The 24,077-nt window shown below is 43.8% G+C and overlaps 1 protein-coding gene across 2 annotated transcripts in view; it reads left to right on the top strand.

Moving 5' to 3' along the window:
* DAB2IP (DAB2 interacting protein) overlaps nucleotides 1-24,077 on the top strand; it is a 154,876-nt gene that overhangs the window by 28,017 nt on the left and 102,782 nt on the right. Inside the window, exon 1 of one of the 2 annotated variants that reach the window (XM_026049497.1) lies at nucleotides 1,388-1,715. The exons of the other annotated variant lie outside the window; for it this stretch is intronic. The gene's annotated coding sequence lies outside the window, so the exon portion shown is untranslated. Of the gene's footprint in view, nucleotides 1-1,387; nucleotides 1,716-24,077 lie in introns of those variants that run through there. 2 annotated transcript variants of the gene reach the window in all.

Genomic DNA, 24,077 nt, shown 5'->3' with positions numbered 1-24,077 from the left:
GCAAAAGGGAAAAAAAAGGATACTTACATGTCTTAAAAGAATAATAGAAAAAGTTAGACCAAAGTTCATGATATTTTATTATTCTTGCAACTGGTCTTATATTTTTAAGTAATGCCATTAAAGCATTACTCATGGCAGAGAGAGTATCCCTGAAGAGTTTTCACAGGTCATGTGTCAGGCAGGAATGCAAAGGATCAATTTACGGCCACAAAGAGATGTGGGAATGTCCAGGGAGCTTCTCACCCCAAATAGCCTCACTGATTTAACTGATTTCACTTGTCTGGCTGGAGTAGGTTTTCAGCCAGCCCACAGTTACTTTCTGAGTGGCAGCAATAAAAGTGTTGTAGGTAGGAAGAGCAGGCATGGGAACATTAAACACTGCGTTATCTCCGTGCAGTCTCTTCTGTTCTAAGAGTAAAGACAATTTTGGTGTGTTTTGGAAAGCTCACTATTATCATCCAGGGAGGAACCCCAGAACTCTGTGCAAATCTGTTTCCACAAGTAACTCTGCTTCTTATCCTTTACTTCTCACTTGTCAGAGGAAGTCGGACATTGAGTTGTGCAGCTGTAAAAGTGATCAGGGATGAGTCGGCTGCAGCCGTATACACCTAAGCGAAGCAATTGGGAATATTTACTGGTTCTGCCTGGCCGGCTTTGGGATAACAGTTCTGCCTCACCGGGAAGCTGTAGGCTTTTTGATTAGATCTATTCCTTCTACTGTAGTTGGGTAAACTTTTTACAACACCAGGGGAAATACCAGCCTGTTTGGGAGTCAACCTTTCTTCTTTTTATAACATTTGCAACAGGATATTTAAATTTATTTCTCAGTCTTAAAGGTATCTATGTGTGTATTTAGCCCTAAATGCATGAGCAGTTTCATTGAATTAACTGGAAATTATTTGTCTGGAAGAATACACATACAGAACAGCTCTTTTTTGACCCTTTCAATGTTTATATGTTTCCAGAAGAAAGAGCAGATTGCCTTATCTGATGGGGAAAAAATGCAGCAATCTAATTCTTACTGTGACTTCTAGCTCGAGATTAAATTGATAACACAAATAAAAGATTTGGAAAATGTAATCAGTATTTGGAATTTGAGGGGAAAAAAACAGGTGCATTCAACTTGAAAGAAGTGCCCAGAACACACTGTGTTGTTGAACTAACTGCGTCTGCCTCTGACTGGGGGAGAGGCGGGTTTATTTTCCCTGCTTATTCATTTTCTGAGTCATTCATCTTGGGCTGTAGCTATTGAAAACTGTAACAGAGTCTGGGAAGCGCTTGGCTTTTGAGTGCAGCCTCCTGATTGGACATGGGAATGCTGCTGTTGGGGAATAATGTGTGAATACCATCTGCTCCGAGGAGTTGGAGGCTCACTGAATTCTGCTTTAGAGGCACCTTTAGCCAGGAATTACCGGCAAGGGGAACAAGCTTGCCCTTCCTCTTTCTTACCTAAACTTTTAGTTGTGGTTAGATTTCCTCTCCGTTTCCCTGCTAAACTTTCTTATGCTTTGTTCAAGGACTGAGATACTTCTGTTGCAGATTTTGGGGTTGTTTTTTTTCCCTGCGTGAGATTTCTTCTGGGGTTCAACATGCATATAAAATGGGGAAGTAAATCCACAAGTTTTGCAGCTGTTTACTGTGATGCAGCAGCCAACATGGGATTTTTGAGCTGGTTTGAGGAACTGCTTCCAAAAATTTGACCTGCTCATAAAAAGGTAAGCAGTTAAGAATTGCTGAATTTCAGAGACTGACTCTTCACTTGCATAGAGGTTTTGTTTGGTTAAGGGTTAAAAACCTCCCACTGCAAATGTGCAGTTGCTGCGTAACAGTGCCTGGAAAGATCACAGACTGTGCTGTGTCTCAGAGTTTCTTTAATGATGTTTGTCTTTTGCTCTTTTGTGTAGAAATTGTTTTAGAATACTAACTAAAGACAAACTTTGTGCAATGTAAGTGGAATTGTGATTTAAGACAACAGATACCTTTGGACTTGAATTTTTAAGAACAGGAATATTTTGACTTTTGTTGCGCTGATTATAGAATCATCCTTTAGACTGTAATCTCAGACTAAACATAGCTGTTTTTCAGCAGTCCGTATTTGCAGGTGAATGGTACATTCCACTTCCAGGTGGCAAGATGTGGCATGTCAGCCCCTTAAATGCTGCTCGCTGGGGACTTGCTGGTGCAGACTCAGTCACTGGAGAGAAAACTGGAGCCATCCAGAACCTTAACACGGGCCTGGCACTAGCCCGATTGGTAGGCATGACTATCTGCCGTCACTGTTGTCACGTAGTAACTCTTTGATGTTATTGCTTTAAAATGTAATTATATTTTTTGGGGTAGGTTACACTTCAGCTAGTCACTTCTGTGAGCACAGGGCAAAGTTAGCTAAGGGAACGTATGAAATATTGATGTTTTAGACTCCAAACCTTCCTTTCAGCGAATTGGATTATTGCATATTACTGTAATCTGTACCAAGCAGTGGAAGTCTGCAAGCATTGATAGTGCATATTTCTAAGACTTTGTTTATGCTGTAGGCTCCACTTAGTAATTTATTTTTGTCAAATATCTGTTTTCTCTTTAGTGTTAATATCTTAATTTTAACTATTTAAACCAAGTGTGCCAGTTTCACACAGCTCTAAGTATTTTAAAAGAAATGCTTAAAATCTGTAAATAGAAGACGAGGAGATTTATGTAACTGACACTTGATCCAACCTAAACTTTGCATATTGAAGCAATTTTAAATAAACAAGCAGATATCTTGCATCTATCTTACTTGCTTATACTCAAATCCATCGAACTCATGTTCTTTAAAGCAGAAAAAGAAAGAGCTTGTAGCCATCTGCAGTTTCTCAAAAATAGATTGATAATAACTTAGTCATTTTTGTGGGAAAATGTCAGATCATCAAAAAACGTTAATGCAAATGGCAAAAAAACTTACTGTAGTGAAGACCTAATGAGGAAAGTTGCTGCAAGCCAGAGACAGCCTGTGTGAACCACAGGTGCTGCCCCAGTGCAGGGTGCAGGAAACGCCTGTCTGGCCCCAGTCACCCTGGGGAGAGCCACGTCTGTCCCCCTCACTTGGTGGACTTTAAAAAACAGGGGAAGGTCTGGCACATCCCGGTTCAATTGGGAGATCCTGTAGTCATCGTATTTCTGGAACAGAAAAAATATTTCCCATTCATTGCTGCTAATAATATTTTCTCCACTTGTGGTGTTTTTTTGTTTGTTTTGTTTGGTTTGGTTTTGGCTTTGGTTTTTTGTGGCATTATATTGGCAATGATAGATTTCTCAGGGGTCCTTATCTTAATGTCATTGTCATGTCATTGTACCAGACATCTTGAGTAAAGCAATATGAGGAGTCAAAGCTTTGAACATACTCTTGGAAGTGACCATCACTGCCATCCTGAACAGAGCAGAAGGTTTTTTAGCTGTTGACATTAGTGACACAGTATCAGTAGCTCATAATATTTGAGATAGTGGAATCAGAGCTGTTTAATCCAGCTATGTGTACAGTTATGTACGTGTGTATGTACATATACATTCAATCAAACAAACACCAGCTGATTATGTCAGTACACTTATTTCTTGGTAAGAGTCTACTGACTTTTTGTATTTCCTCCTGGTTAGAGTAATTGCTTGGTCCTGTGAACCATTTGTATGGCCCGGCTCTGGTACCTGGTTCTGCACGGGGTAGCGTCTGCTGCTCGCGAGCTTGAGGTAGAGACCCTCTGCAGGGGGTGGCTCCTGGATCCCTCAGCAAAACCCTGCACCCCTTGTGCKGATTTGTGCTTCTCTTCAGTGCAATTCTGTGCAACCGCAGAACACTTTGTTGCCTGCCTGTTGCGAATGTGCAGTGTGATCCTCAGTACTGCGGCCTTTAAATGCCTTTCAGTCTGTAATCTAGCTATGCTCATGCCAGCTTTAATGCCTTACTATTATCCCTTTCTTATAAAAGGGAGCTGAATTAAAAGTGACTTATCCAGCGTCACAGGAAGCTTTTATCAAATCAAAAAAAATGTATTGGGTCTTCTGTGTTCCTAATTAGCTCCTTAGCCATTCTTCGTGCCCTTAGTCTTCTTGCCCATTTCCTATTTTCCCCTTTTCTCATCCTTCCTTGCCCTCCCTCCCCCCAAATTAATTGCTGAAGGACATTTGTCATCTTCCTGTGAAGAACATTATCTGTCAGACATGTCCATATGAATTTGGAAAATATCACTCCTGTTTTTTCCACCAGAACAATGTGTTTGCTGTCTTAAATTTGATGAATTCTTATTTCCAGTATAGGAAAGGGTGCTTTCTTGCAGAAGTGGCAGCTCTGAAAATGCAAAAACATTGGGTGTTTGCAGCTACATTTCCAGGAAAACTGCACAGATTCCTTTCCTCTTTTCCTCCAGTGCAACTGTTGTTGCCTGACTCTGATCCAAAACTTCCTTGGAGAGTTCCCTGACACTTAATTCACAAGGAATGTGGCTTCCTCTGCCATCCTTGAAGCCTGGGGTCTAGATCAGTAGATTTTTCAGTGAGCTACAGCTTAAGATAGATGTGACCTGCCTGGAATATAGGCTTACAGTTTGCAGACATGAACCAGGGTGTTGAAATACTTCCATTAACATTACAGTACTCGACATGTGCCTGTGGTAACTATTTCTATTACCTTTTTATATAAGCTGGTGTTTCTTTGCCAAGAAGTGATTATAACAGGAACTATTTCTGTGTTCTTGGATGTATTTTTACTGGCTCTGAGCTCTTTTGAATAGATGCTGCCTCCTGCTATGATGTCACCACTGGTGCTTGCCACTAGACTAGAAAATCAACAAACAAGATAAAATCAAGATAATTAAGTTTAAAAAAAAAAAAAAGAAAAGAAGAGGCTATCTTATGTCCTTTTAGGTCAGATGGAAACATAGAAGAAAGTTTTTTAAATAGAAAAGGAACACAAATCACGAGAGGATATTAGAGGCATTGGGATAGTGTAGTGGCAAGGCAGGTTGATGAGAGAATTCCAGGTTTCTATTTCAGATCATGTGAAACACTGTTTTGGAGAACAGCTGTAGGACTGAAAAACATCAAGAAGCAGATYTGATGTGGAATTTCCTCAAGGAAATGTTGAAAGTTCGTCTTTTCTCCAAGTGTCTAAATCCGCGTCAGCTCCTGTTTCCCAGGAGACTATGGTAGCTCCATAATCCGGGGCGTATTCGCCTCAGCTCCCTGGCCCCCGGGTCCCTACACTCCTCTGCTTTAACCATAGGCAGTAACTGGAACAGACACTGAAAACGAGTGGCTTCACCTGCCTCCAGTCTGGGGAATTCTGTCCTGAAAAAAATAGCCAGAGCTATATGGCAATTAAGGCAGTTGTGGAAATGTCTTTTGAATGATTTTAATCAGATTTGCTGAGAGAAGTATTTTCTATGTCTTTTTCCTCCCAACTAATCTTTATAAATTGCAATCCTTTACAAAGTTACAATTTGCTACTCTTTAACTTTTATAATGTCTAAAGCAAAAGCTGTTACTGTAAGACATAAAAAATAATAGCAACTTTGAAACCGCTAAAAGATTCTCAGCAATGGTGACATTTATTTGATTTTATTAGTGCAGCGTTCAAGTGTTCAGATTCAGAGTTAATACTTTGAACTAGTTAACTCCTACGTTTAAATCCAATTTCATCAAAAATGTAGTGTTATTTTTGGCATTTGCATTTGGTTATTTTGTGTGTTATTTTAGGTAATTTGCAAAAAGATACAGTGCTTTGTAGTGTAGGCTGCAAATGGATTCCCAAGCCGGGGCTGCGCTCCCGGCTGGGCTCTTCCTGCCTGGCCACCCTTTATGTGCTCGGCTTTGTTGGGAGGGCAGGGCTGCTATCGCAGCTCCCAGGGCTGCCTGGCTGTTGTGCCAAGAGTTACTGTAGAAGAATAACCACAGAACCACATTAGTGATGCTCTTGCCCAGGAACTGAAGCTTGCACTTCCTTTATAAGCTAGAATTAATTTAGGCCTCAGGGTGCTTTTTTCTCGGGCTCTCATTGCTGGGGACTCTCAGTCGGCAGACTGCTGTGGTGGCTTTGCCGTGTGGGCCACTGCAGGCTGAGGGGGAGGCACAAACTACTACGGTAATTTCATACAAAATACAAGTTAAACCTGAATCACAGCAGAGGTCTATGAAATCAGGTGTTCTTGCTGAAGTTCTGTGCAGGACTTACCTTCTGATACTGGTCTCAGCAGCTTCAGAGCAGAGCAAGAAGCTTCCTTGTTTTCATATTACAGTTTTTGCTTAATGTAGCACAGAGTTGAAAGCAAAGAGTCACCAGAAATGAGGCTTACACTTTGTTCTTCAGCCATGTGTCTAATGCAACTAAGGTTGGATGGTTTGTGGACAGTGTACAAAAAGCAAACCCCTGAAATTCGGTCAAGGTCTGAAGACAGATGCCTTTAGAAAGAGAAGTGTTTGACGTGAGTAGCGTTTTCCAGGCCCGTGGTACCTTTCACCAAAAGGAGGACATGGTTTAGATTAGGACTGTTCCAACTGCAGCATCTGAAGTGGCTGCTGGCTATGTCTGTAGTTTATGAATTTTTACAGAAGAATTTCATGATAGGATTAATTGGAGAAATGTGATAATTATTAATAGGATTAAAGAGAAATGGGGAATAGTGATAACATAAACAAGGCCAGTGCTTTTCATGCAGTTTGTGTGGGTGAATTCAGGGAGGAAAGYACGAGGAAACAATCTATGCTTAAAAAAGAATTCCTTGCAGAAAGATTCATATCTCTGTACTAAGGTTTCTTTAGTTTTCTTAAAGTTTTACCCACCTAGCTTTACCTCTAAAAGCAAAGAGAAGAGAGACCAAATCCCTGACACTAACGGTCAGAGCTGTCCTGAGCACCCTCCTGAGCGCCGCAGACACACGGGTACCCAGCGCTCCGCTCTTCCCAGCGCCTCCCCTGGCGCCGGGTGGGTGTGAATGTCTCTGCAGAGAGGAGCCGCCCTGCACGAGGCCGTGTGGACTTGTCTTCAGCAACTGCAAAAAGGTTTTGTTGCTGCTCTTTCCTCYCCCTTGTTTGAAATCCAGCCACCAGAGTGGAGGAGGAATAAATGGGTGTTCGCTTTGTTCAGTACTCGGTCTTGGGCGTAACTGTCCTACAAATCATCTGCCTGGGGAGTATGCTAACGAAGAGGCTCTGGGTAGGTTGTTCAGGAAAAGGAGCACTAGAAAGTGACCAGAATTAGAAGGAGTTGTAGAATTACTGAGTTTAAGTGATTAGATTCTAATGTATGTAATATAAATATGTGCATCGTTTATATTTGTGAAATAAGCCAGTTTACTCTAGTGATTTTTTTTTTTAAATTTTACGTTATGCCATGAATGCTACCTATGCGACCCGATCCCTTTCCTTCTCATGTGTGCATTTATGTGCTCAATTATTTGTGAGAAGAGATTCTGAAATCCTGGTTTGCATGTATTTAATTTACCTTCTCTTAGCAAAGAGGAATCAGGATCTTGAGGAGAAGTAATTAGTGTGTTGACTGACATTCTCGATAGTGATTACAGTGCCAAACACAGGAATATTGTCTACAGAAACAAAACTGCTTAAACACCTGTGAACTTCCACAAAGCCCAGGTTACTCTGCGTTAGATGCACTTCCGACCTGTATTGCCTTAAAACATTGGAACGTGCTGGCTCTGGTGGGCGGAAGCGCTCTCCTGTCACCTCCCTGGGGGAGGTGCTACGGTTCTGTGTAGAACTGCAATGAGAAGTTTGAATCTTTTTTTTCTTTACTATCCTTAATAAAGGTGGGTGAGGAGGGAGTGATTAGCATGGCGAAATAGGAGGCAAAATTATATTATTTTCTGTTTTGCCAACTGTCCTGACCAGGGTAACTTGGAATTTGTTTTCTCTCTCTTATGGGCTTGGGGTTTTTTTCAGTCACTACTTTGTATCACAAGCCATATGATGCCTTTGGTAACAGTCATCAAGTTTTACAGCCATCACTATAATCTATTCACTGCTGTCAACCATCTGCATCGCTGCTCATGTTCTACAGAAACTGGAGAGTAGACAAGAACATAGTTAATTTTAGACAGCACATCACTCCCGTTAATGGAGTTGTGTGTGCTAAGGATTCTCCGCGTGATGTCCATACAAAGAAGCTTTTGTATACTGTAAGGAATTGACACACAAGCAGATTTCATGATGGTTTAAAGCACTTAGAGCTGCAGAACAGGTATCACTGGCCAGGCTGCAAAGCACAAGAATTCAGCATCGTGCAGAAGTCTGGGCGCTCACTGCTGTAACCTCCTAACCAGAAGATTTTCATTTCTTGGCATCTGAATCTGACATCAGCTGAGCACACAGGTCAGGTGAAGGGTCTGTGCCTGATTATATGCAGTGACAGTTGCTTGCAGAACAGCCTTAGGAGGTGCCAGGGAAGGCACAGAGAGCACATAGCACCCTCTGTACTGCAGTGAAGTATGAAAAATTCTTAACTGGTTAAAGAGAAACCTGAGCAAAAATAGTGGAGAAATGCTGCCCTGTAGAATATGGCGTCAGCAGTTATATAAGCCTGGGATATTTCTGCTCCAGCTTCTAGAAAAAGCAAGGCTGTGCAAAGACAGATGGAGAGGAGCAGTTATATAGATAACAAGGTAGTCTGTGTCATGTCTATATGTTGTTTTGTTCTGTGGCTTTAGGCAAGTCATTTACTCTTCCTTTCTTCTCTTTATCCATCCATAAATAGAGTTGTCAGATATCCTCCCTAATATGGGATTTCCTGTACTTCACCCTCAAATCCTGTGATTTGTTTAAAGGCATATGGAAAATTCCTTTGGCTGCACTTCTCTTGCACATCCGTGCAGGCCCGGAGCCGCACGACGGGCTCTGCAGGCAGCGCTCCCAGAAAGGCACCTCAGTGGGCCCGCCTGCGGCTTCCCTGCAGCAAGAAAAACACAGGACCCAAAAGGCAGCGGGCTGCATTGGTTGGGCATATTTTTCAAGGCCACTTGTATTTTGGGTAATTAATGCTGAGTTTTATTAGTGATGAAAGCAGGAGCTATTTTGTATAATGCTAGAGCAGTAAAGTGTGACTCAGCAGACAGTTTAATCCTGGTGTAACATTACTTTTGCAGTTTATCACCTGCCAGTGTTGCTTATTCAACATATAAAACAGGTTTATTGGTGTTCAGACCAATTGTATTCTAAAGACACATAATAATTCCTTCTCAAAGACAAGTAACCTAAAAAAATCAATCATTTTATCTGTCAGCGGAAATCTCTGGTGTGGTATCTCTTCTTAGAGGCAGCCTAACACAAGCTTTTGGTGGTCTGTTTTAAATAAAAGTTATTTTATTGAATAATTATATGCATTATGGCTTGATGGCCYTGTATCCAAATGCTTGAAGCCTTTCTACAAATTTGAAATTATTCCACATTTTATCTTGGTTTCGTGTATGAAAAATCTGGTCTGGTTTTCCTTTGGTTTAGGAAGCTTAAAATACTAGATGGTATCAATGCATAGAGTTAAAAATGGTAACGGTCTGGTAGGAATCAAAACTGTGTAAGCTCCATACTCCTTAATGTATCTGCCTGTAGTTGCATTCCAGATATTATGTACAGCCTGCACAAGACCCACTGACCCATTGCCCAAACAGAAACATTTTCTAGCACTCACTGCATTTTTACATTTTCCACCTGGCAGTCTCAGTAACGCTGAATTCCTGGTAGGGCCCATGTGAGAGCTGTGCAGAACTTGCTGGCTTTGCTTCTCCAGAGCTCTGTCGCCTGCATGACTTTTGATTTGTGGAGTTTTCCACAAATTGAGCATGAAGCAAGTATGGCAGACAGGACTTCTTTCTTCTTGCCTATTTCTGTTATTTGTTCTCATTATCAGGAATCCCTAACGTAGCAAACGAACATAACAKGCAAAGTCGGGTTAAGAAAATGATGTAAGATATTAGGAAAGCATTAATTTGTAAATTTTGTTGGTGGCGTAATATCATGCCATGCGATCATAAACTTACAGCTTCCACAAGCCACATGTTCATTATCTTGGAATTCTTCCTGTATTTCAACTGTGTCATGATTTCTACTGTCCAGGTTCTGCTGGGTTCCTTGTAGCTCAGCTAGGATTTTATCTGATGAAACTCTGTTTTGGATGGTCTACGCAGTCCAGTGGGTGAGTTGAAAGTGTTTAGATATTAAAGTAACATTGTGTGGTTCTGAGATCATAAGGTCATCTCGCTCTTGAAGTTGTTCCAGTTTCAATCTTTATGTAGCAATTTATCTTATGCTTGTGGTAATGAATAATGAACAACACAAATAGGGCATTAAGCCTTACTCCTGCATGTAAATCTGTGCACATGTGCTACAAACCAGATAGCACCCATGAACAGATTTGTTTGTGTTTGCATGGGAGCCATGTGAGTTTTTGCTTCTTTTAATTATTCCGTCCTGAAAGAACTTACTGCAAAATCCCACCRGGCAGAGATAAGACTAAAAGCCTTGTAATCTACAACTGTACAGSAGGGTCAGTTTATGACCCGAATGTGCCAGTGAATTCAGTTGTTTAAATGAAATGAGAACCTGCGTTATYGTAGTGCTTTGCAGCGTGCAAACCCAAAGCTTGGAAAATCCAAATGACTAAATCTAATCCAGATTTGCACTTCTGATGGTTTTTTTTAATTATTATTCACAAATTTATTCAAATTGGCAAATTAATTCAGCCCAAACATGGCAAAGGCAAGACAAATTAATTAGCTTAAGCCCCAGGAGTTGCGGAGGTGTCATCTGCCTGCGCTTAGTGTATGGATGTGCAGGGCACCCCCTTCAGCTGCCCAGCCAGGACACAGGGCGCTCCTTTTGGACCTGCCCCATGCCCTAATACCTCTCCCAGCTGAGGAGAAGAACAATATTTGAATGCCTTTACAGTCTGGCAATCAGGATCACACAGCGAGAGCAGATACAATTTTAAACTATTAATGTATTCTCCTGAGGCTGCAAAGAAATCCTATGCAATGTTTAAAAGAAAATCAGTTTAAAAAAAAAAAAAATGGCCAGCTCTACCCTTACCCAAAAAAAAAAAAAAAAGAGGGGAGACAATTATTTTCAATGCTGGGTACCAGAACAGATGGGATTCCTGCAAGTCGTGACCTTGTTCCATGGAAGGTGGCTCTGGCAGGGGGTTATGGCAAGGGAGTCCCTGGCAGCACGGGCAGGTCACCTCCCTCCTCTGGGCTATGCAGGCTCTCTGTGGGATTGAGAATCCAGTCTCTGTCACCTCCTTTAAAAAGGTCTGTAACTAAAGAGCAGACAACAATTAATTCTTTTCTCAGAAGAAAAAGAAAGTCATGTCTTGGGAAGAAGGGAAAACAAATAAATTTAATCCTGGAGAAGAAAGGCAGGAAATGCAGTTGTCATGGAAACTAGAGTATAAGTAGAAACTTTCCAGCAAAGAGCAGAGCCTAAAAATGAAAAGCTGGAGTGCGCAGCCTTGGCGGGTAGCCAGCTGCTTCCCCAGCAGCGGCCTGCTTGTAACTTGGGGAGCTTTTGTGGTTCTGCACTTCTTGCCCTCGGAGTCCTGGCTGCCAGGCCTGGGAGCGCCCTGTGCAGAGCTGAGGCTGCGGCGCTGCCGACTCCGCTGGGTAGCAGCGAGTGAGAATGTGTCCGAATGACACCGGGATTGTCCATCGCTAGCACGTGCGTGTGTCTGTTGTATGCAGTAAAGCTTTATAGTCCTTGCATTAATAATTATTAAGTCCTTTTATGCTTTTCAGTATCCCACGGAAAAGAAGTAAGTTGGGAAAATTTCCAGACAGTGCTATAAAACTTTTGTTTATAGTGAGGATCCGATTCTGGTGAAAGATTTGGAGTGTACTTAGGAATGCACTTAAGGACACCGCTACAGGCGGAAGCAATGAAGCCCATAGTGGTTGCCCTTTATGGAGGTTATGCATATTCTTGAACTGAAGCATGTCTGTAAGGGCTTTGCTAACTTCACACTGTTCCATCTCATGTTCCATCTCTCCGTCTCACATGATTGATTCCTTTTTGTATTTTCCTTATGGACAAAATGGATAATACAGTGCCCACCAAAAAACGGATTTGCCTTTTTGCACATGAAGCCTGCACAATCTTAGGTACAGTACTGTGGATTATGAAATTGTCTTTTGCAGTTTATTGCTAATAGCAATCACAGTAAGGCCTGCAGATGCTTAAGTCTGCATTTATACCCCTGGATTTACTGCTGAACTCGTCTGTAACTGTCTCGCCTGGACTGTGTCCTTGTCCTTCCTATCTCTCGGTTAAATGTTACTGCAAAACAGATCCTCGAGTTCCCAAAGCCCTGGTAACCTGGCAGGTTAAATCCAAGCTTCCTTCCAAGTGAAATGGAGAAATGGAGATCGTTTTTTAATGTTCCTTAGCATTCATGCATGGAAATGACGGCATGCGGCGAGTGCAGCGTTGGGGAATCTTCTCGCCATTTTCCTATGCTATTTTTATTGCTAAGGGCAAAGTTTACTTAGCTAAAACAAATATGAGAGGTCTGGCCATGGTATTCCAGTTCCTGGTTTGTGGGGAAAAAAAAATTAGTTCCGCAAAAAGTTCCTAGAGGATATTTTTGAGGGATAATAGTAACAATATTAATGAAGATGCAGGGAGAGGGCAGAGCTGCTCGTGGGCGGTGGGACGCGGTCGCGGGCGGCGCTCGGGCCGCGTCCTGCGGGGGGCAGCAGAGGCTGCGCGCGGCCCGGCCCGGCCCGGCCCGGCCCGGCCCGGCCGCCAAGGGGCCTCCCCGGGGCGGAGCTTGGGCCGCAGGCGGGACAGCATCTGCTGCGATAACCCTCTGAGCCGTGCTTGAGCGCAGGGCCGGCTGCAAGCACAGCGAATCACCGTTAGAGTTAACACTGCTGAGGGGCACTTAGTGTTTGTGGCGTTTTTACCTGGCAATGCTTTCTTGCTTCTTCCTCATCCTTCTGGGCGCAGTGGGGATCGCAAATGATTTGCCTGTGTGCTCGGCACAGGTCAGGACCTCGGCATTGATGCTGGTTTACATGGCTTAGTGTGAGACTCTAATTTCTGTTGAGATAGCGAAGGTAGCAATGGAATTTGGGGCTTATTTGTTGCTTAGGAATGCTCGGAAAAGTTGAGACAAGTCAAATACAGATGTGCAGGTGTGTGCGCAGGGTGAAGCAGCCCGCTGCATTGGGCAGCACTGCGCTGCTCACACTGTGCTGCTTTAAACATGGTCTGTGGGTTTTGATGGGGGCAGGTAAGTGCCTGTCCTGTTCCTTGCCAGGAGGCCAGGTGGTTCTGACTGCGAGACAACACTCGTTCCATGTTGTCTTGTCTCACACTRTAGGAAGACAACAACAGGCTGCTTCCCAGAACTGCACACAGGGAGCGTTTGCAGGAAACCCCTGTTTGTTACGGAGCTTCTCGAAGCCGAGTTTCAGAAACAGAGCTGTTTAAGCTGAGGAATTCTGTGAGAGGTCCAGCTTTCAGAAGCCTATTTTTGAGATCTTTCTGAAAGCTTCTTTGGTGGGGGACTGGAAATGTAATTCAGAATGCAAAATTTGCTCCTCTTTCTTGATCTTCTGCCTTGCCCTTTCCATAAGCTGTTCTGTGAATATCACTCTCTCTTGTCATCCTATCAACCTTAACAGTTTTTATATTGTCTATAGGCTCCAGGCAAGGATTATGGTAGCACTCTCCCTCTGTAAGCTGCTCTTAGGAAGAATGAAGAGATCCATTGGGAATTATTTGCTCATATTTTAAATCACCTTCTGCTTATACAATTTACGAAATCCATCAAATCAGCAACCTGTTCAGCCCGCTGCCCTCTCCACCCCTGAGTGAGCAGCTCCCATTACAAAAGTTCCCCCAGCAATTTCAGGGAGATCCTATCTAGCTCCTTCAGGCAGCAGGCATCAAACAGCTGCAGAAGAAAGAGTGCTCAAAATGGACTGTAGATAGGAAGATCACTGTTCCTGCGGAATATCCTCCTGCTACATTTGTCTTTTTTGTCCCTGAGCAGAATTTTCTTTGCCCCTTGCAGAACAGCCTGTTCAAATGAGCCTGTACCAAATTCCCCTGCAGTGGTCCTGGGACAGTGTCAGGTTTGGGCTCTCTGGCCTCTGCCTGTCTCTTCCATTCATGTGCTAACATCTCTTCTGGGAGAACTAAGCTTGGGATAACTCAGCCTTTTGCAAGCCAGGCCTGCCATGTTAAGGCTTTCCACCATGCACAAGCTTGCTGTTCTGCATGGCTCAGCCTTCCTTCTTGCTCAAACTCAAATTAGGCAGTATCAGCGCACCCGGAGCTTTCCATTTTGCCAGCCGAAGGAGGACAAAGAACTCTTAACATTTCTCTGCAGTCGCCTCTTGGCTTGGCAGGCTGTTCATTTCAATAATAAAGTGTTTCCTTTCATTCTCAAGCAGTCAGGCCCCTGCCAGAGCCATAATTGTTCACAGATGACTCATTTTGGCTGCAGCATCAAAACGAGGGAAAAGTGCTGTTTGCACAGCCTTTGAAATGCACGAGATGGGAAGAGATGTTCATGCTTGATATTTGTACCATATGTTGTTTCTAAATTTTATTACAGAGTCTTTACATTTCAAAAGAAACTCTAGTCTTGTCCTGAGGATAATTTAAAAAGAAAAAGGTAGACAGAGTTTGGAGTTAGACTGAGATTAGTGGAGACTGAGCGGGTATTTCCTTGGATGCAGAGGAGCCCTGTGGGGTGAGGTGGGAGGCTGGGTGGCAGTGGGCAGGCCGGGGATCGTTCCCTGCTCTGYCGCGTGGGTCTATGAGTTGCTGGGGAGCAGACTCAGCTGCAGGCAGAACCTCTCGCTCTCGGTAGGATTTCCTTGGAAATGGGCATCGTGAGCTGCGTGTGGCAGGTGTTGGCCTTTCCTCGGCGGCAGTGACATGCAGCGCGTGTGCACGGTCCTGGGTGCTAGGCAGGTGTTTGCTCTGCTGAACGTTAGGTCTGTTTTTAAAGAACTACACGGTTGCTTCAGAAATACCTGCCCTGCAGAGGGGCCAAGGACAGCGTGAGGAGTGAGGAGGTGGTATGATGATTTCGGGTCAGTCTTCGGCATCCTATTTCTCACAGGAATAGAAGCTTTGGATCCTTACCTCAGTCATGCATCCTGATTTACCAGATAGTCCATCTGGCCTCCCTGTTACATAAACCCTGTTTCTTCTTTCTCTTCTCCCCATACTTYTTGTAGCGTAGCTCTCTCATGGTTCCCTCTGCTCATTGAAAATTTACTTGGCTTTTAGCTGCATGTCAAGGACAAAAAATAACCCTTTGAATGCTTGGAATATAAATAGAAAAAAAATATATTTTTTTTAATTTGACCTGTAATGAAGGATTGTTGCATCATCATTTGGCAAGAATGTCTGTGTGGCTTGCTGGATGTTTTCCAACACTTTATTCAGTGTCATCTCTGAGCAAGTCTCAACCAGCTCTCTGCACGGCCCTTGTGGGGCTGTTCAGTGCTGTGATGCTTTGCTGGGGTCATGGCACAGTAGAGCTCCACTAGAGATGTCTGATCTTTTTTATCACCCAAGTTCCACACTTAACAGTGCCCCATCCCCAGTGTTGCCCTTAGATCAATTTTTCACATTTCTGTTATTTTCTGTCTTTGCAATCACTGATCAAGGACAAGAAATCAGTTCAGTGACTTCTCTCAGGCTAACACTATGTTGTCTTTTTTTTCATGCAATAGAGGAGAAGGTAAATTAAAATAAACCCTTTCCATAACTTTATTTAAACATTCATTGCAGGATTTCCATTTGGTTTTGTGTTTAAAAATGAGAGTTGTATTTTGAATTCTAACAAGGTATTCTTTTAAAATGGATGATGTTTTCTGTGATACAGTCTCGTAAGCCTGGTGGAGAATGATGGTTAAAGAACATATTTGCAAGAAAGATTCTGTGGAAGTAAAATTTGATGCTAAAGAGCAAGTAAATTAGGCAATTCTATTCTTACGTTAGTTTGCAAATCATGTGGCAAGGCAAGGAAAAAATATTACATGAAAAATGAAGTTTGTATTGTGTGTATATAAGCCAGTTATTTTTATACATGTGTAAGATCATTATCAGGCATTTAAACGTGAATTGAAAGTGTCTCATATATTAATCAACCAGGCAAGTTTTACATAGCATGTGTAAACAATTTGATCTTTCATTTTACTTGTCAACTACACTAGATGCTGTTTTTAGTGTGATGTTATCATGAGATTAAGCACCCAATGTGTTGATGTGATTCATACTGCTGTGTAAATCTCATGTGCCCTTATATTATACTTTGGAAACACCTAGACAACAGAAAGTGAGTATAGAAGTGTTGGCTTCCGCAGATTAAGTAAATATTTGTGTGTAAAGTGAATTATTAGACTACTTTAGGACCTGTGAAGTCATTTCCCCACCTTGTGTTAAACAGAGTAATTTTGCAGTGAACTAGGATAGCAAAGCCCTGCAGCAAATTGCAGGAAGGTTGGTTGTTTTTCCTGATCCTTTAGTACAAAGGAAAGCTACAGTATTTGAACATGTTAAAGAAAAATAGCTGAGGCCTCTGCTCTGAGAGCCAGTAATGTCAAACTTCAACCAACTTGCTTATTCCTTGCTACATGACAGCAAGGTTACTACTGAAATATAAAGTTAAATAGTTTTAAGAGTTTTTTGAGCAGTTGTATTATGAGACTGGTGAAGTGAATTATCTTCAAGCAGCTGAGACAAGTTTCTTCATTCTCCTGCTGAGCAAACCTTCCGCAGAGGAGCGTGGCAGAGCCGCGGCGCGTCCGCAGGGTGTCAGAGTGCTGGGGGCCGAGGGGCCGGGCTGGTTGTTGGAGCTGCTCCACGCCTGTATCCTGCAGCTCCGGGGAACCTGTTTATCCCGCTCTGGCCGAGTCCCCTCTGCAGTAGCAGCGTCAGCTCAGCTGCACTCGGGCAGTGAGTAGAGATCTTCTGTGAACACRTTTGTGTTGGCTGAAAGCAGAGTTTGCAGGAACCCCCAGGGTGCTGCTGGCCGCAGGGCACTGCGGTAGTTTTATCTTGYAGAAGGAAATGGGAGATCTTTGGAAACCCAGAGCTGAAGCTATTCKGTAATCCCTCAGTGCATCATCATTAACATTTCATTTTAGTAGTAAGCTCTTCGTAAAAAATAATCAGGCTTAAAAAGTATTTCCTCACAGCCCCAGCTCATAGAAGTCACATGATGTTAGGAAGTGTTGCACCCAAAGGAAATGGGAGTCTTCCTATTTCTGGGGGACTTTGCTTTTCAGTGTGGAAGACATTTTTAGTATGATGATTGCTATAGGAATTTTCTACACAGTATATACTCATGTCTTTTTTTTTTTTTTTCTGGTTGACTTTTAAAGCAGCAGGAGGCATGRGATGTTGGATTCTGATAAAAGTTTCTTCTTGAACTTATTATAGACTTCTCATGCTTAATTTCTTCATTAGGTCTGAGGGAATCATAGCACAAATCTTAAGATGGATGTTGACCTCCTAAATTTTATTAGAATCCTTAGCAAACAGGTTATAAACCAAGTTATCAGAGTAGAGAAACCAAGTTATCTGAGTAGAGCATTCTGTATTGTTCAGATTAGATTAAATTTAGAGTAATATAACGGCTTTCATTTTGCTCTCCCTGGCTAGCTGGGAGTTGACCCGCAAAAGTGGCTGCTCCTGAGCTCGGTTGTTCTGCTGGGAGGCTCTGTGCGCCCGGGCTGGGGTACGCGTTGTCGGCCCGCGTCCCACAGCAAGCGGCTCCTTCCACGCTGCAGGAAGCGGCTCCGCGGGGGCTCGCAGGCACCCTGGCATTCCTGTAACCTGCCCCGTTACTGAGCAACCCTTCCTATGTGAATCACTGTGTGTGTGTGTTTTTCATCCTTTCAGCATAATGAACAACATGTTTGTCAGCCTCCCGCTTGCCTGTCCCACACTAATTTGGAGCTGGAATGTCGCACTGTGTTCCCACTGCCAGGAAGCTGCCGCCTTTGTACAGAAATCAAAGATGGTGCTCCAAAACGCAGCTTGTTGATAGACACATTTGGGGGAAATTAGAGTTAGGATTCTTTGCCTCTGTTTGTATTCCTCTTGCTTCTTTTCTGTGAATGACACTGGTGGTCTTACTTGGTGGCTTACAGATTCTCAAAGCAATATGACCTTGATCTTGTTTGAGATCTCTAGGCACCACCATAGTAAATATATAGTAAACATAATAATTGTAAACAATAGTCATAGCCTATGTGGGGAGCGCCTGTGCTATAAGAATTCATGCCTAATTTATGTAAGCCTGCCTAAACTCATGTTTAATATTACATTACCCGGAGACACATTCTTCTAGCCTTTTCTCCACAGCACAATTTTTTCTATTCTGTACATTTGTATGTTATGTATAATGACCAGTTTCCCACTCACATTTGGATTTCATCACCATACAGACTGCAGGAGTGTCCCACAGAGGTTTGGTAGCTTTGACACTGGCCTTTAAGTGGAAAACAATGAATTCTGTGTTTAATATCGTAAAAGTTTGATTCTCATTTCAATTCCAAGTCTTTGTGGAGTTCTGTTGCAAACTGCTATATTCCACCTAAGGAGCTATGCTTTACTTATTTCTTTAATGTCATCCTGAACATTCTCCCATGTGGAGGATGTTCTTGTTTGGAGTCACTTGACAATGTTGCTCCTTTTGGTGTGGTTTATTTTTCCTCAAAGGCTGGAGTAGAAGTGCAGGGAGTCGCCCTCAGACTGCAGCAGGTGACTTCTCCTGGGAGACCTCTCTTGAAAGGTCCTTTCTCCTGGAACAGAGAATAGGTTTTGAAAGCCTGGTTGGTGGGAGGTTAGGACATGAAAAAGGGTGAAGTGGAATATTTTCAGCACAAACTTCTTTATGCTACTGCTTGAAAACCAAGTCTGTTCTGCTGCTTTTGTTATAGCTGAAGTGCAATAAGCTCTTGCCGTACAGAGGAAGCTGACTTCCTCTCTAGCTCTGCKTATGAGGTTATGTATTCCTGGTAGCCTTGAGGCAATAAGGCTGGAAAACTTCCAGTTTCACAGTGTGTCAGACTGCAATGAACTTACGAGCAAATTGAAGCAGGCACATCCTGCAAGCGTCTGCGATCCAGCAAGAACTTGGTTATGTTTCTATTGTGCTTAAAAAAGATAGGTATTTTGTGGGGATTATTCTCTTAGTTCTTCCAGGAAGAAATTGCAAAACTGAAATAAAATGAACTACAACTGCTGTCTTCTAGAAGATAGCCTAAGTTCAGAGGCCATTAGTTAATTGCGTAGAGAAACCAGTGCATTCTCACACCTTTACAAACAGAGCACTTGGGGCCAGTGCTTGGATCTCTTGACAAAGAATGGAAGCTTTCATTTTGAGAGTAAAGAATTCAAGTTCCTTGCCGTAAAATCACAGAGAGTTGAGAGGAATAAATATTTTTCCCTGAAGCRGTCTGGGAAAGTGAGCGGTTTAGCGGCAGGAGCTGCCTTGGGAATGTGTTCTGCAAAGCAGTCCCAATTTCCCCTGCACTAGCAGTAAACAAATGATAAAAAGGCAAGTGTTAGCCCTGGGGAGGCAGGTCTTGCTCTGCCGCATGCACCAACCGCCCCGGAGCTGAGCGGAGCCGCGGGCAACTGCTGCCCTGTGGACGTCAGAGCAAGCAGGGCAGCGACTCTGCAGCTCCCCCTCACACAGCTTAGTTGGTGCTAATTTAAAATTTATGCACATGCTGTTAGTTTTGGTAAAGGAGTGCAATAAATCTACTTTTAGGAAGGCTTAAGAACAGGATAACAAATAAGCAGCAAGGGAGGCCAGGCCAGCAGGATGTTGCAGCTGGGCTGGGTGTTTAACCTCAGGGGTTAGGGCTCAGGGTGGCGTGAACACCCCAGAGCTCCCTGCCACGCCAGGCCCCCTCCCCATCCCGCCTGGATGGGTTCCTCGGGAGGGGGAAGTTTTAAGGCTGTCAGCCCTTCTCCAAGGCAGCTAATATATCAATCATTGGCATGTGGTAGATTCTGCTATACACAAAAGAGCGTTTGTATCAGGATGTGGCTTTCAAAAAGGGAAAAAAAAAAAAAGCAGCTCTGGATTAATTGGAAGGTCTAGGCCAGCCACATACCCTCCCAGATGGATCATTTTTTTGCCTGCTGCTATGTAGCATCTGAACTTAATGCCTTCAAAAACACCGTTGGGGCGCGCACGAGAGACAGAGGCAAGCTGGCTGAGCTGCAACAAACTCCCAGGCATTTAGGCTTTTGTTAGAAGGCTGCTTTCTCTTGGCATGGTAGTTTATAGTCCCCCATTAACTTCTCCTGTTTTATGGTCACCTGCACGAGCACTTCTGAGGGTATTAAACTGATTCAATAAATCCCCCTGCATGGAGCAGTTGCCTAAGTCCACATGGGTGCAGGCCCAAGGAAGGCAGGCCCATCACGAGAGCTCCTGATCATTCCCACCTGGCAGAGGGCAGCAGGATCTCCAGGTCTCCCTCCCACCACGTCCCAGGTGGCTTGAGGAGCAGCCACCTGGTTCCAGTTAAATAAAACCCAAGCAAATGGCCCTGACCCTTTCAGGCCCTCTGAATTTCGGAGAGCTTTTTAAATAGTGTCTTTGTTTAAACTGCAGTTTCTTTTGCAATTGAATGGACTATTTTCAATCCATTTTTAAAAATAAAAGAGAAATCTTATGCAGATTTTGATAAGAGACTAACTGAGCAGTTATAGGACGTAGAAATGCAGAGAGACAACTGAATGTTTTGCTTTTCGTGTAACAAATCTTCAGCTGGACCTCAATGTTTTCAGGCCATCAGTTTCTTACACAAGTTCTCAGCTCTGCTTGTGCATTGAGTCAACTGCACAGGATGAATCTCTCATCTTCTGGAAAATGTTTCGGGTTGTTCCTATACTTTGTTTTGTTTTTATCTGGATATCTACCCAAATATATATTTTTAAGAAAGTGTTCTGGATGAAAACCCAAAGGCAGATGTGCGGCAGCTGAAGCCTTTTCCTTTTGTGCTGCGACGTGTYGGGAGCCCTGGTGAGCGCTGCTGCGGCCGGCGGAATGTCCGGGGAGCCGCCGGGTCCCAGGCGCGGGAGCCTCTGCTGGCCGGGGACCTTCCCGGCCTGACCCCGGCCTGTCCCTGTCCTGCTCATTGGCTCCTTCCTAAACCCGGCCTTGCATTCTTTACATGTGGCCTCAAAACCAGGCATGGATTTTAGTAAAGATTGAAACTTCGGGGTTTTCTTTCTCCTTGAAGGACCTTTTCTAACCAATAATCATGTAGTTGCATGTAATATGTAAAAATTGTAAACTTTGAACGTTTTTCACAACTGCACGAGTTTCTGACATCACTGTGGATGGTGGTGAAGTRCCCTTTTCTGGAGGATCTGCAGGTGTTTCTGTTTTCCCCAAGTGAGGGCAGCCTGGCTGGAGACTGCTGGGTTCCACCCGGCTGCACCCAGTTAATGCCCCCGGGGCAGTGCAGGTGTCCTGTGCCAGGGCTGCGTCCTGCTCTGCCCTGGCTGCTGTTACCCTGGAGTGTGGGCACCACCTCCTGAGAGAAGTGGTGCCATGTGAGGTGTTTGCACCAGCCACACCTTCTGAACTGTAGCCCTGTGCCAGCCCAGGTGAGGGGCTCTGCACAACTCCTGTTACTTAACTATAAACATGTTGGCTTAACCTGTTTTTTTATCTCCTTTGCTCCCTGACTTTGAGTGTTAATTCTGCCCATTGCAATGTGATTTTATTGAGCCATATGAGCCGGAGAGTCTCTTCCTGCCCCCTGAGCAGGGCCGCAGGGATGGACCAGGACTGGGGAGCAGCTGGGCGCCTGGCGCCCTGCTCAGCCAACTCCTAATTAAAGTTTTCCCCTCTCAAGTTTCAGTTTATTTTCCAGGGCTTGTGCTTCATGATGATGATTAACATGTGTTCCGTGGCCAGGAGAATTTCTACCCCATCCCCACTGCAACATTTGGGAGCAACGTGCAGCCCCCACGCCTGCCCCTGCCTCTCCGTAGGGATGGGAGGGCAGGGCCAGGCGGGAGCCCCAGCACTGCTCCCCGTTTCCAGCAGCCAGGGAGCCCTTGGCTTTATCCTGGACACTTTGCTCAGCTCTTGCTGTCCCATGGAGACGATCCAGTCCGGGATTTCTTCCAGCCTTTTCTTCATATTTCAGGAGTCCAGGCCAACTGGCTTCCTATTCCCACTCCAGCAGGCTTATCTTTTTGGGGGCAGGAATTGTTAGCAGAGTTTATCTTGCTGCAAGTCCTCCCTCTGCTGAGACATGCACTCTGCTGCCGCGTGCTTTTTTTTTTTTTTTTTTTTTTCTCCCCTCCTCTCTCTTTATAGTGTTTTCTTCTTGTTATTTTTCTTTTTGAATGTATAAAGTGAAGAATTCCTCTCCCCCTCCCCCTTTGCACTCCAAGGAACCAGCCTCCTGTTAACTAAAGGCTGGGACTGTTGCTGTTTTGCCAGAGGGGGAGAGTGAACCTGTGCCTGCATGTGTGTGTGTGTAAAATAGATACCAAAATGTCAATGAACAGCAGGAAAAGTTCGGGGAGACCGTCCTACTACTACCGACTGCTCCGGAGGTCACGACTTCAGAGACAGCGAAGCCGATCCCGGAGCCGGAACAGGCCGCTTAGTAGGGGTAATTGCACCAACACTTCTGCTGATTGCCAGGGCAAAGACATCCCTTCTGTTGCTTGCAGGTAGCTCGGTTACTGTAGCTAATAACGTGTCCCCGAGTGCCCTGCTCCCCGGGAAGTGTGCAGGTCGGTGCCTTGGGTTGTGCTGCCGTCATGTAAGGGGAGGGAGGGCGGGAGGTTTCGTTGTAAGGACTTAGCCTTGGGAGTCAGGCTTGGGTACTATYCGTGTGGTGGTTTTAACATGTTATGTAACTTTAATTAAAACAGTCTTTTCAGTTATCTTTTTTTTCCCCCCCTTTTTTTTTTTCTTTTTTGCTTATATCTACAGCTGCTTTATCCTAGCTGAAATTTGAAATGTTTGGAGGCCTAATTGATGATGATGATAGAGATTTGAAAATCCTTGATTAGGAAATGGTATCTATGTGCAAAGATGCATTGCTAGAACTCGCTCATCTTGAGCTCAGCATCGCCTGGACTTTCTCTGCTGTGCAGCAGAGCAGTTTGGGGACAGAATGTTCAAAGGAGCCTGAAGATAGTGCTGTGAAGCCCCGTGAAACTTACGGGACTTGTATTCCCAAAGCACTTTGCGCTTTTAAAAACCCTGCTCTAAAAGGCCTATTTGTCCTTAGCAGCAGAAGTTAGGTCCACAGGGTAATGTTTCTTCAGGGCATGGTCACTCATGCTGCCCATTTATGCTGCCTGGGGCAGCTGACCCAGTTGCATTTTTAGGAATACACTGTTCTGACTTTCTGTTGTGGTGTGAAATAAATGTTTATTGGTGCTTATGCCAGTAAGTAGTCAAAGAAGCAGGTGTGTCTGAGTCATCTTGCTTTTGGAGAGGGGCAGAGAGTTGTATTTGGCCCCCATTGTGACAAGCCACTCATATTTATGCTGTCTTGAACTTCGTGGTGGGTATTAATCAAAGTCACTAACTAAAAGGATTTTCCTTGTTGCTGTGTGAATAAAAGGCCATAATCAAAAGCACAATCCCAATACAAAATCCTCTCTCAGCTCCTTGTGCAAATCCAGGCTTACACTTGTTTCACTAAAGTTAATTCAGATTTACCCAACCCATTTTAGAGCCTAGCTCCCAAGTGTCTGCACTGTGCAATGTCTTCTCTTCCTTTCCTGACAGTTAGTATATTTTTCAGGATTTTGAATCATCACTGAGAAAACAATAGGAAGCTAAATCAGGCCCTGTGCCTCATCTTTTCCTTTAAGCAGACAGTGATTTTTCTTTCCATATTTTTCTCTCTGTTTTGCCTGTCAGAGAGGAATATTTGTAGACTCAGAAGCCTGTAACAGCTCCTTTTCCCCGTTTATTTGTATACTGTTCAAAACCAAAATGTTTTACTGTCGCGTCAGTTACTGTGACAAATGAAATGTGTTGGTTTCTGTAAGTAACCCAGTATGAACTTAGCGGCTTG

This window comes from Nothoprocta perdicaria, unplaced genomic scaffold (assembly GCF_003342845.1).
Source record: "Nothoprocta perdicaria isolate Ctin4 unplaced genomic scaffold, notPer1 scaffold_6, whole genome shotgun sequence".
In the NCBI taxonomy this organism is placed as follows: Eukaryota; Metazoa; Chordata; class Aves; order Tinamiformes; family Tinamidae; genus Nothoprocta; species Nothoprocta perdicaria.
Note: the sequence above shows the minus strand (reverse complement) of the source record. Positions and strands in the feature narration are given on the sequence as shown.